This window comes from Arachis ipaensis, chromosome B01, assembly GCF_000816755.2.
Source record: "Arachis ipaensis cultivar K30076 chromosome B01, Araip1.1, whole genome shotgun sequence".
Taxonomy (NCBI): Eukaryota; Viridiplantae; Streptophyta; class Magnoliopsida; order Fabales; family Fabaceae; genus Arachis; species Arachis ipaensis.
The window spans coordinates 62,268,520-62,279,698 of NC_029785.2; positions in this window are offsets into that span (position 1 = coordinate 62,268,520).

Below are 11,179 nucleotides of genomic sequence, written 5' to 3' on the forward strand. Positions count from 1 at the left end.
TTATTTCATGGGGCCATTTCCCTCCTCATACTCAAAAAAATATATATTAGTGGTTGTAGATTATGTGTCAAAGTGGGTAGAAGCCATAGCCACAGCAATAAATTAGGGAATTGATTTCATGGGGCCATTCCCCTCCTCATACTCAAACAACTATATATTAGTGGCTGTAGATTATGTGTCAAAATGGGTAGAAGCCATAGCCACAACAACAAATGATAACAAGGTTGTGATGAACTTCTTGAGAAAAAATATCTTCAGCCGATTTGGAGTTCCTAGAGCCCTTATTAGTGATGGAGGGGCACACTTCTGCAATAGGCAACTTGAAGCACTCCTCCTTAAATATGGGGTAAAGCACAAAGTGGCAACTCCATACCATCCACAGACCAACGGGCAAGCTGAGATTTCAAACAGGGAGCTCAAAAGAATTAAAAAAAAAACTGTTGGAAGCTCAACAAAGGATTGGTCTAAGAAGCTGGATGATGCATTATGGGCCTATAGGACAGCCTTCAAAATACCTATTGGGATGTTTCCATACCAATTGGTGTTTGGTAAGGCTTGTCACTTACCAGTTGAGCTTGAACATAGAGCATTCTGGGCTCTAAAAATGTTGAATTTTGATGATCAAGCTACTGGAGAAAGGAGGCTAATGCAACTCAATGAGCTGGAAGAATTTAAAAATCAAGCTTATGAGAATGCAAAGATTTACAAGGAAAACACAAAGAGGTGGCATGATCAAAAGATAGCAAGGAGAGAGTTCACAGAAGGTCAGAAAAGTGCTACTATACAATTCAAGACTCAAGTTCTTCCTAGGAAAGCTTAAGTCTCGATGATCTGGACCCTTCACCATCCTTAAGGTATCACCCTATGGTCATGTAGAGCTCATGGAGGATAAAACACAAAGAACTTTCACTGTGAATGGCCATAGACTCAAGCATTACTTGGGAGACTCACTGGATGAGCAGAGAGTGAGCTACAACCTCAACTAAAGAAGGAAGAACGTCAAGCTAGTGACGATAAAGAAGCGCTAGTTGGGAGGCACTCCAACACTTTATATCCTTTTGATTTACTATTTTCTTAGAAGTAGCTTAAGATTGTTGATTTAGGTAGTTTTAGTTCCAGTTTCATTCCTTTAAATTCTTGCTTTCTAGAAGTATTTGTAAGTGGTAGAGTAGGTAGTTTAAATATCACTTTGATAGTTAGTGAATCTCCAAGTTACTTTTCTTTTTCTCTGAAAGTACAATATGATGAACACAATTACCGATGATGAGTGATTGGGCTGAGAACTAGCTAAAAAGCTAAATTTGGTGTGGCCACTAACTCACTTAATCTAGGTTTACAACCATTTGAATGGATCAATTTTGAGAAGTAAGCCCAGAGATTAAGTTTGGTATGGCCACCACTATATGAAGATCACATTATAAGCCCAACATGATTCAAATTTGAAAGTATTTAATAAATTGGTGGGTGCATAAAAGTTGGTTTTAATGTGTTCGGAAGGGATTAGAAGTGAAAGAATGTGAAAGGATTGGAATTATTTCACTCTTATGAATACATTAAAACCCAATGATGAAACCAATTTATTAGATGCAATGGGATTAAGTTTGGTGTCCCAAGGGATACTCATCAGTTGCAATTTCATTGGCTCATACTATAAGAAATGTGAAGGATTTTTTTGTCATTACTAATGGGGTTTCGGTTTTTATTTTCAGGGAAAAGGATGGGGCTCACATGATTGATAGCTCATAAAGCAAGAAGTCAAAGTATACCTGCACTTTGGAACTCAACACATGCAAGAAGCCAAAAGGGATAAGGATTGGTGCCTCAAATACAGTATCATGAAGGGAGAGAACGTGAATGTTGGGGAGATAATTGCCAACAACATTAATAGGGTACTGAAAAGCACCAAGGATAGCACAAGGTTGGCTTTCCCCAGCATCATCCAAAGGCTATGTGATGAAGCAGGGGTTGAGAAGATCATTGATAAAGTGCTAGTGGATCAAGATAAGCCCATAACTGCCAAGAAGATAGCCAAAGTGGTAGCTGTTAACCCACTTGAGAGGAGAATGGAGCATAGAGCTCATGCTCATGTACCACAAGGGCAACCACAACAAGAAGAAGGGCCTAAAGAGCAACCACACTACTTAGCACTCCAACCACCACCATACCAACAATACCAACAATTTCCTGAAGGTTTCAACTGGGAGCAATTGCAAGGAGACATACACCAAATGAAAGGAGACATACACCATCTGAGAGAGGATGTCAACCAACTCAAGGAACAACAACAATGGGACCAAGTGAATGAGAACATACAACAATTCCAAGGGAGTATGGAACACATGAAGGAGCAGCAAGATCAGATCAATTGGGGAGAGATGCAAGGCAGCCTCAAAATAATTCTAGAACAACAACAACACCAACTAGGGAGCCTTGCTGAGTTTAGGCATCTTTATGAAGCCAGAACCATAGCAAGAGGAGAATATGACTACTACGCACAAATAAAATTGAGCTACTTGTGTAATGCAGTAGCCAACATGAACCCCAATTATCCAACCTACATGCAGAAGAAGGAGGAACTCAGTGCAAGGCAGGAAGAAATTGCATACCAGCACAAAGAAAATGTAAAATCCTACATGAGGAGGATGGGATTTTGGAAGCCCAAGGACAAAAAGGCAAAAGAGGGGTCCTCCAAGAAGGATGATGATGGCTCCTCCTCCTCCAAAAAGAAAGACAAAGGAAAAGGGCCAATGAACTGAAGCTACTCAAGGTTATTAAGTCCCATGGTTGACACTCTTAAATTTCTGAAATTCTGTTTAGTTTTCTTCATGTTTAAATTTCTACTTAAGAATAAGTTGCAATGTTAGGATAGTTTATGTTTAATGCTTAGTTTTCTTATGTCATAGAGTCTTTTATGAGTCCTTTATATTACAAGAAAGAAAATGCAATGTTATTTCAAGTTTTATCAACATCAATAAAAAGAGTAGTTTGTTTCCATAAGAGTTATTGTGAGTTGTTACAAAAACAAGAGTAAAAGAGACTAAGACCAAGTGGGACTGCTCAAAAACTAAGATAAGGAACTAAGTGTAGAACCTTGAATGAATTGAAAAGAAAATGAGTCATGAAAAGCAACTAGGCTTGGAAAGTATGACAAGTAGAGGCTAAGGGGTGTGCCTTGAATATCCATAGAACCAAGAAGTAGTAAGCAATAAAGACCCAAGGCTCTGAGCATCAACTACTAGGATGAAAGGAAACACTAAAGAGGTGAAAGAGTTAGAAATCCTAGTAGATGCTTGTGGTGAAGATGTGTCAAGAAAAGAAACCTGGGCAAGTAAATTCTTAGGGGTGTTTCAACACCTAGTACCCTAAAGCCAACTGGTTTGGGAGTGCTAATTGAAAGGCTAACTAAAGGGTCGTCTTGAGACAAAACATCTAGAGTCGTGGTCAATGAAAAAGGAAAATTGAAAAGGAAAGAACAACCAAAAGAAAATGGAATAACTCTTACTACTTCAAGGTGACAATCAATAAAAAAGACCCCTGAGGCATATACTTGGAAGAACCCTCAAGGATCTAGGAGTTTTTTGTGACATTGAAACAAAAAATATTCATACATGTGTTAAACACTTAGCCTTATCCTTGGTAATGTTTGCATCTATTCAAGGTCAAGTCTCAATCCATTTAAGAACTACTCACATTGATTTTCTTGGGACAAGCAAAGCTTAAGTTTGGTGTTGTGATGACTTGCATCATTTACCTTTTTCTCTTGTCTAAAAAGGACCATAAAAGAGCATAATTTCATTTGATCATTGCAATTCATGAAATATTTGATGAATATTATGGTACATTGCTTTGAAATGGGTTTGTGCTGAATTTTAGGTGAAAAGGGCAACAAAAAGGGAAGAAAACAACAAATCAAAGCTGGGCGTGTGAAACTGACGTGCCACTTGGAACAAACACCATGAAATTGTATGGGCATGGCATGCCAGTATTGATTTCCAGAGAGAACTCTCAAATCCTTTACATGGGCGTGGCACGCCAGAAGTTGGGCGTGGCATGCCAGTATAGCTTTCCAGAGAAGCATGATTGGATCTTTTACATGGGCGTGGCACACCAAAAGCTGGGCATGGAACGCCAATATACTTTTCCAGAAAGCAATGCTGAAGGCCACTAAAGGGGCGTGGCATGCCAAGCCCATCACACACTATGGGCGTGCCACTTGAACTATTGGGCATGGCACACCAATTCATCAATCCAGAAGGGACAACCACTTGGGCGTGCCACTTGGTATCGAAGGCGTGACACGCCAGCTTCAAATCATCACTTAGGCGTGCCACTTGAAGACCTAGGCGTGGCACGCCAAGCTTAAAGGAGCCACATTAAAGTGGGTGTGCCACTTGAGCATCAAGGCGTGGCATGCCAGTACAAGTTTCCAGAGAAGAGGTTAAAGGTCCAAAAAGCTGGGCGTGCCACTTGGTGTCAAAGGCGTGGCACGCCAACACTAAAGAAGGCCAAAGCAAAGCTGGGCGTGCCACTTGGTGTCGAAGGCGTGGCACGCCAGCTCTCAATCCTCACTTGGGCGTGCCACTTGAAGACCCAGGCATGGCACGCCAACACTAAAGAAGGCCAAAGCAAAGCTGGGCATGCCACTTGGTATCGAAGGCGTGGCACGCCAGCTACTGGACCAAGGAAGAATGATGGGCGTGGCACGCCACACACTGGGCGTGGCACGCCAGTTCTATCATCCAGAAAAGATAGTGAAGCACATACAAGGGGCGTGGCATGCCAGACCCTGGGCGTGCCACGCTAGTTCAATTGACCAGAAAGAAGAACCAAGCACACATAATAGGCGTGGCACGTCAGACCCTGGGCGTGCCATGCCAGTTCAACTTTCCAGAGAGGAGAAGAAGAAGGAAAAGGCCTGGGCGTGCCACTTGGGCTCAAAGGTGTGGCACGCCAGGCCAACCAAAGTTTAAGAAGACCCTGGACGTGCCACTTGAAGAGTTGGGCGTGGCGCGCCAAGCCAAATTGGAGGCTGGGCGTGGCACGCCACTTAAACGCCTGTCACACACCAGCCTGAAAGGTCACGTTTATTGAGTTTTCTTTTCCCTCCAAATTGTAATTTTCTTTTCTCTTTTGTATTTTCTTTATTCTAGTGCTAGGAGTAGTATAAATAACCCCTGAAAGTACTGAGAAGGGGTTGTTGTTTTGGGTTGTTGAGTAGTAGCTCTGTTGAAGGATAGTTAGATTTACTTTTCACATTATCTTCTTCCATCTCTTGTACTTTTCTCTTGAGCTATGGTAGCTAAATTCCCTCTCATTGAGAGAGGGAGCTCTGTTGTACTTGATGGATTAATGATAGTGAATTTCTTCTTCTCTTCATCTTCTCTTTGATTTGCTAGAAGAAATTTCGTTTTAATGTTAGTGTTCAATCATCTTGGGACAGAGGTTGAATGCAAAATGGGTTTCATGGGAACCTTGGAAAAGGAAACATGAAACCATGCTAGAAATCCCTTCTCACACTTGAGTAGGATCTGGATTTTGGTGTTTGGATATGGTGACGTATAATCCTCCCTCTACTTGGACCTATGATGATGTGTGATATAATCAGGGACCAAGCATATCTCTCTTCATGAGCAATTAGACCAAAAAATTGGCTATTGATCAAGATCTGAGAGATTGAATCACCAAGGGATTGGGTCCAATCAATCATGATTGCCAAGAGGTCAATGAGTTGCATGATTGAAGATGAGATAAACTGGATTTAATCCAAAGAGAACAACATCTCCTGATCTCAATGAATTCCCCTTATTTTTATCTTCCACCTTCTTTATAGCTTTCTTTATATTCTGTTAATCCCATTCCCATTTACAATTAAGTCATTTATGTTTCTGCACTTTACATTATTGCCATTTTCTTTTTTGCACTTTACTACTTCTCTTTACTTTTGAGTCATTTACAATTCTGCAAACAAAGTCTATATTGCTCAGCTTAACTAATTCACCAATTGATTAAAATTGCTCAAATCTACCAATCTCTGTGGATACGATCCCACTCCACTGTGGGTTATTACTTGACGATAATTTTGGTGTACTTGCCAAAAGAATGAATTCATCATTTTTATATGAGGAGTGAATTCCAGTCATCAATATGGATTTTACAAACCACAAATTATCATCAAGTGTACCGGATTGTACTAAGTAATACCACGGGAGTGGGTTATCGTTTTCACGAGGATTAACGGATTAAGCAAGCAATAGTCAATTGATTATTCTAGTCAGACAATCAAAATTTAGGGTTTTAGAAAACTTTGACATAAATAGTGAAGTAAACAAGGGCAAACAGTAAGTACTGAAAAGATAATATAATTATAAAAGTTAAGGTTTTAGAGATGTTGAGACTTCTGGACCAATACTTTTCACTTTCCACCTTGATCATGCATAGATACATCTATAGCTAATCATTACTAATCAAACCCCAATCCCTTAGTAATTCAATTTCTCTTTAACCAAATTAATCGCTAATCTCTTAGTCAATTACTTAAGAAAAGAGTTGAAGCACGTTCACTGATTTATAAGCCACACAATTCATAGGAATCTCCCCTAGTTGATTCGATATCACTTATCAAGTCTAGTTTCAAAACCTGAAAACTGTGAGAATAAGTTTTATAGCTTAATTCAATTAATTAACATTTCCAAAAAGTTAAAAGAATTCAACTCAGAAGAGAATTGTTTCCCAATACATTCAAATCCTTTGGATGAAGAACGAAAATTTTTTCTTAAGGAAATCCTAATGCATTAATCAAAGGTAGAAAAGCTAGAATATTAGTCCATATAAATCAACAGAGCTCCTAATCTTAACCAAGGAGATTTAGTTGCTCATATCTTCAGAGAAAACCTAAAATTATGAAAAGTAAAAGTGTCGAAGAAGAAAAAAAGGTTGTGTTTTCTCCCCTTAAATACTAACCCTAAACAAATTTAAAATTCAAAACTTAAAACAGAGTCAAATTAAAACAAAAATCAAATCTACTTCATAAGTATTTTCCTCTAACCAAGCTCTGGATCTTTTCTTCTTTGAAATCCTAAATTAATGCTATGATTAGTGGGCTTAAGTTGAGCCTTGAGTGAATCACTTAAGTCTTGAAGAATTGGAGGACTTAGTGGATGAATAAAAGTCCCTCGGAGTTGGCCATATCTCACATTACACAGGAGCTCCTGTACGTTGCACGTGAAGCCTCATCTTAGTCCAATATGGTTTCTGTCTTGATCACGTTGGACATGGAGATATGCATAATGCTCCTTATGGGTTTAATCATGTGTACGCATCTAGCATGCGTACGCATGATTTCCTTTGTTTGCCCAATTCGTGCGTACGCATGATAGATGCGTACGCATGAATCCCTTTGATTCTCTCTTCACGTTGCACGTCTGGAGACTCATGTTGCATGCCACTATTATCATGCGTACATATGCCAGATGTGTACACATGATGCCTTCTTTTGCTCTAGCCGTGGCACGCCTCACTACCCACGTTGCACGGCCAAGCAATGTGTTTGGCCTCAATTGCTTTCTATTTAGCTTAGCCGTACCACACCTAGATGCCCACGGTGCACGACTAGCTTTCCTCATCAATGGGTGTCCAAGGAGCTCTTTGTTTTATTCAAGAACTCTCTGAGTTGCTTTTCTTTCTTGTTTTTCTTGCTTAAAGTGCTTTCTGGCCTCCTTTTTCTCTTTGATCTTTTCCAATTCTCTTCCAAATTCTCATGTAATCAAGGAATGCACACTAACTCATAGTATTGCTCATTTAACCATGAAATCATTACTTATCTTGCACTAATTCTTAGTTTATTGAATGAAATTTTAAAGATGCAAACATATCAGGTGAAAGGGGGTCTTTTTTCTCCTCGGCAAGCTGAGCTCTTTGCCTCTACTATTGATGATTGTGGTCTTTTTTATCTTCAATTGATTGGCAAAAGCTATACTTGGTATAGAAGAAATCAAAATAGTACTAATATTGCTAAAAAATTGGACAGGGTCTTGAATAATGAAGCCTAACTTTCTCTCTTCCCTGATGCTTATTCAGAGATTCTTAGTAGGCTACACTCTGACCATTATCCAATTTTTGTGTGTTGTAATGGTGCTCGTCTGCCTAAAGGGAAGCGTCATTTCCGATTTCAATCAGCATGGGCCACTCACCCAAATTACAAGGTCATGGTTCAACATTCTTAAAGACATAGAATTAGAACTACTGTTGAAAATTTAAAGAAAGTTCAAGATAGGTTATTGAAGTTTAATGCAAAGGTCTTTGGAAATATCTTCGCCAAGAAAAAAGAGCTTGAAAAACAAAATCAGGGGAGTTCAATGTCATGTGGAAGTGATAGACAGCGTGTCTCTTAGGCTAAAGGAGAAAGAACTCAATGATGATTATAATTGTATTCCCCTTCAAGAAGAACTGTTGGTACCAAAAGTCTCAGGAACAATGGATCAGATTCGGCGATAGAAATACACATTTTTCCATATTTAAACTCTGGTATATAGGAAACACAAGAAGATTTTGTAAATGATGGTTCTTAGTCAACATACCCTAAGGTTTTAAAAATGGAGATTTTGTCTTATTACAAGCAGCTTTTTAGTTCTTTGGAAGATGTTGATTTGAACTGCCTTGGAAATGTTCCTTTGTCCATGCTAAGTCTCAATTCTTGTGGGAAACTTACTACCCCGATTACCTTGGCTGAAGTTAAAGAAGCAGTTTTTGGTATGAATTCTTTTAAAACTCTTGGGCCGGATGAATTTCAAGTTTTTTCTTCAAAAAATATTGTGACACTCTTGGTATAGATGTGTGGAATTTTATGAGAAATACTTTTGATGGAGGCTACACTTGCCCTAAGATAATGGAGACCTTGATAGTCTTGATCCCCAAAGTTGACACTCCAACCTTGATGAAGGATTTCAAACCAATTAGAAGGAAAGAAATCTTTATTGGGGTATCTTAGATTCATTTCACTTAAGCTGGAAAGATATTTGGGAGTGTATATCTCACTCTCAAGTTGGCAGAGTATTTTTCAATGGTGTGATTGATAAGAATTCGAGGAAGACTAGGAAGTTGGAAGGGCAAACCCTTGAACTGAGGCGATAGACTTTGTCTAGTTAACTCTGTTATTTCATCTCTTCTAATCTACTAAATACAAGTCTCCTATTTTCCTTGCTGGTCAACGAACAAGATTTCCTCCTTGATGCGTCATTTTCTTTGTAAGGGCCAAGTGGATGGGAGGGACATGAGCCTTACCTATTGGAAAAATATGGTAATTACCAAAACATTTAGGGTTTTGGGGGTTAGAGATCTAGCTTGCGCTAACCTAGCTCTTTTAGGTAAGCTAGTTTAGTAATTTCTACATTGTCCAAAGAAGCTTTGGGTGCAACTTTTGGTAGCTAAATACAATAAGAATTTGAAACTATTTTTCTTGTTTAATATGATGAAGAGTTCTCAAACTTGGAAGAGTATTTGCAAAGAATCCAATGCTCTTAGGGACAGTTATTCATGGCGTATTGGCCCACTTCAACAGGTTTTATGGTTTGACAACTGGAGAAGAGATGGTACTATAGCAGAGGAATTGAATTATCTCACATATGGGATACAGAGCTTTGTATTAGCGATCTCTAGAGAGATGGTACTTGGAATTTGGTTGATGTTGCTACCCTGCTATCTGATAACTTCAAGTAGCGCCCTTGAGGCCTTTAATCCGAGTCAGGTTGTTAGTGATATGGTGGGTTAGAGTTGAACCTTTTCAACTTTAAAATTGTACTCTTCTAGTAGTGGTTACACATGGTTAAGTAAGTGCATGTTCGGTTAGGATGAGCATGAGGATTGGTTATGGCTGTGGCAGTTATAAATTTCGAAAAAAAATTAAATTTCTGGTTTGGCTTTTCCTTCATGATGCGGTTCCAAATGCTAAATTTAGATTTAAAAGAAACCTTGCAACTTCCAATCTTTGCCGGAGGTGTCAGTTTGTGCCGAAAACCGTTCTGCATTGTTTTAGGGACCACCGAAAGGCTTGAAACATTTAGAAGAAGTTGAATTTTGATCTGCAGCACTTGGACATGGTTTCTTAGATTAATAAATATAAGAATACTAATGTATTTCTATTTTTTGCTTGCTTGTTGTGGATTTGGAAGGATAGGAATAATAATGTGTTCAATTTCAATGAAGTCTGATCCATTGATAAAGTGGTGAGACTTATCTATGCTTCAAACAATGAGCTTCAGAATATTTTTTCAAGAAGGTTCTTCATGCTGCTCATTCCATGAACTTTACTTGGACGACTCCTCCACAAGATTCGGTTAAGGTAAATTGTAAGTATATTTGATGATAGTAGTAAGGCGTGATTTGACCGTGTTATTTGAAATTCAGATGGTTTATGGTTGAGAGGTTGTATGGGATCTTTCTCTTATGTGTGTGTGCTCAAATGTGAATTATTTGTGATCTGGTAGAGATTACTATTATCGTGGGAGGCTAGTCATAGAGATGCTTTTCAGTGAAATTGATTGCTTGGAGGCCTTTAATTTGATTAGTGATAAAAACATGGGAGCACATTACTTGGACAAGGATATGGTTAGCAAAATTCAGAAGATCTTGAAGTGGAAATAGAGGGCTAGTGTTGATCTTATTCAGTGGACTCCCAACAATATTGTTGACGCCATGACGAGATGTGATGTTATAAACATGACCGCTCAAGTTGAGCTCCTGCAGTCTTAGAAAGAGGTTAGAAATTTTTTTTAAGCCAGACATATCGTAATTTGTTCTAATTTTGTCTTTTACTTTTCTTTAATCTCTTATCACAAAAAAAATATAAAAATTATTTAGGTCTATTATTTTTTTTAATATGCCAACACAACATTAAATGTTTTATAAAATCATTTATTTTGGTATACAAATTAAATCCAACACTAAATTTAAAAATCTATCACTTCACTATATAGACTAAATAATGGTTTAGACTAATATAAGAAGAAAAAGATCTTACTTATTAGCAAAAAATGCAAAATGGCAAATTTGGGGGAAGATACACAACTCATATATAATGGGTGCAGTGCACCAAACAAAGCACGCATATTACACTCTCTCTACACTATACCCACAACCCACTCACTCGCTCGCTCACTCACAGAGCCACAAAGTTGCAAGTTGC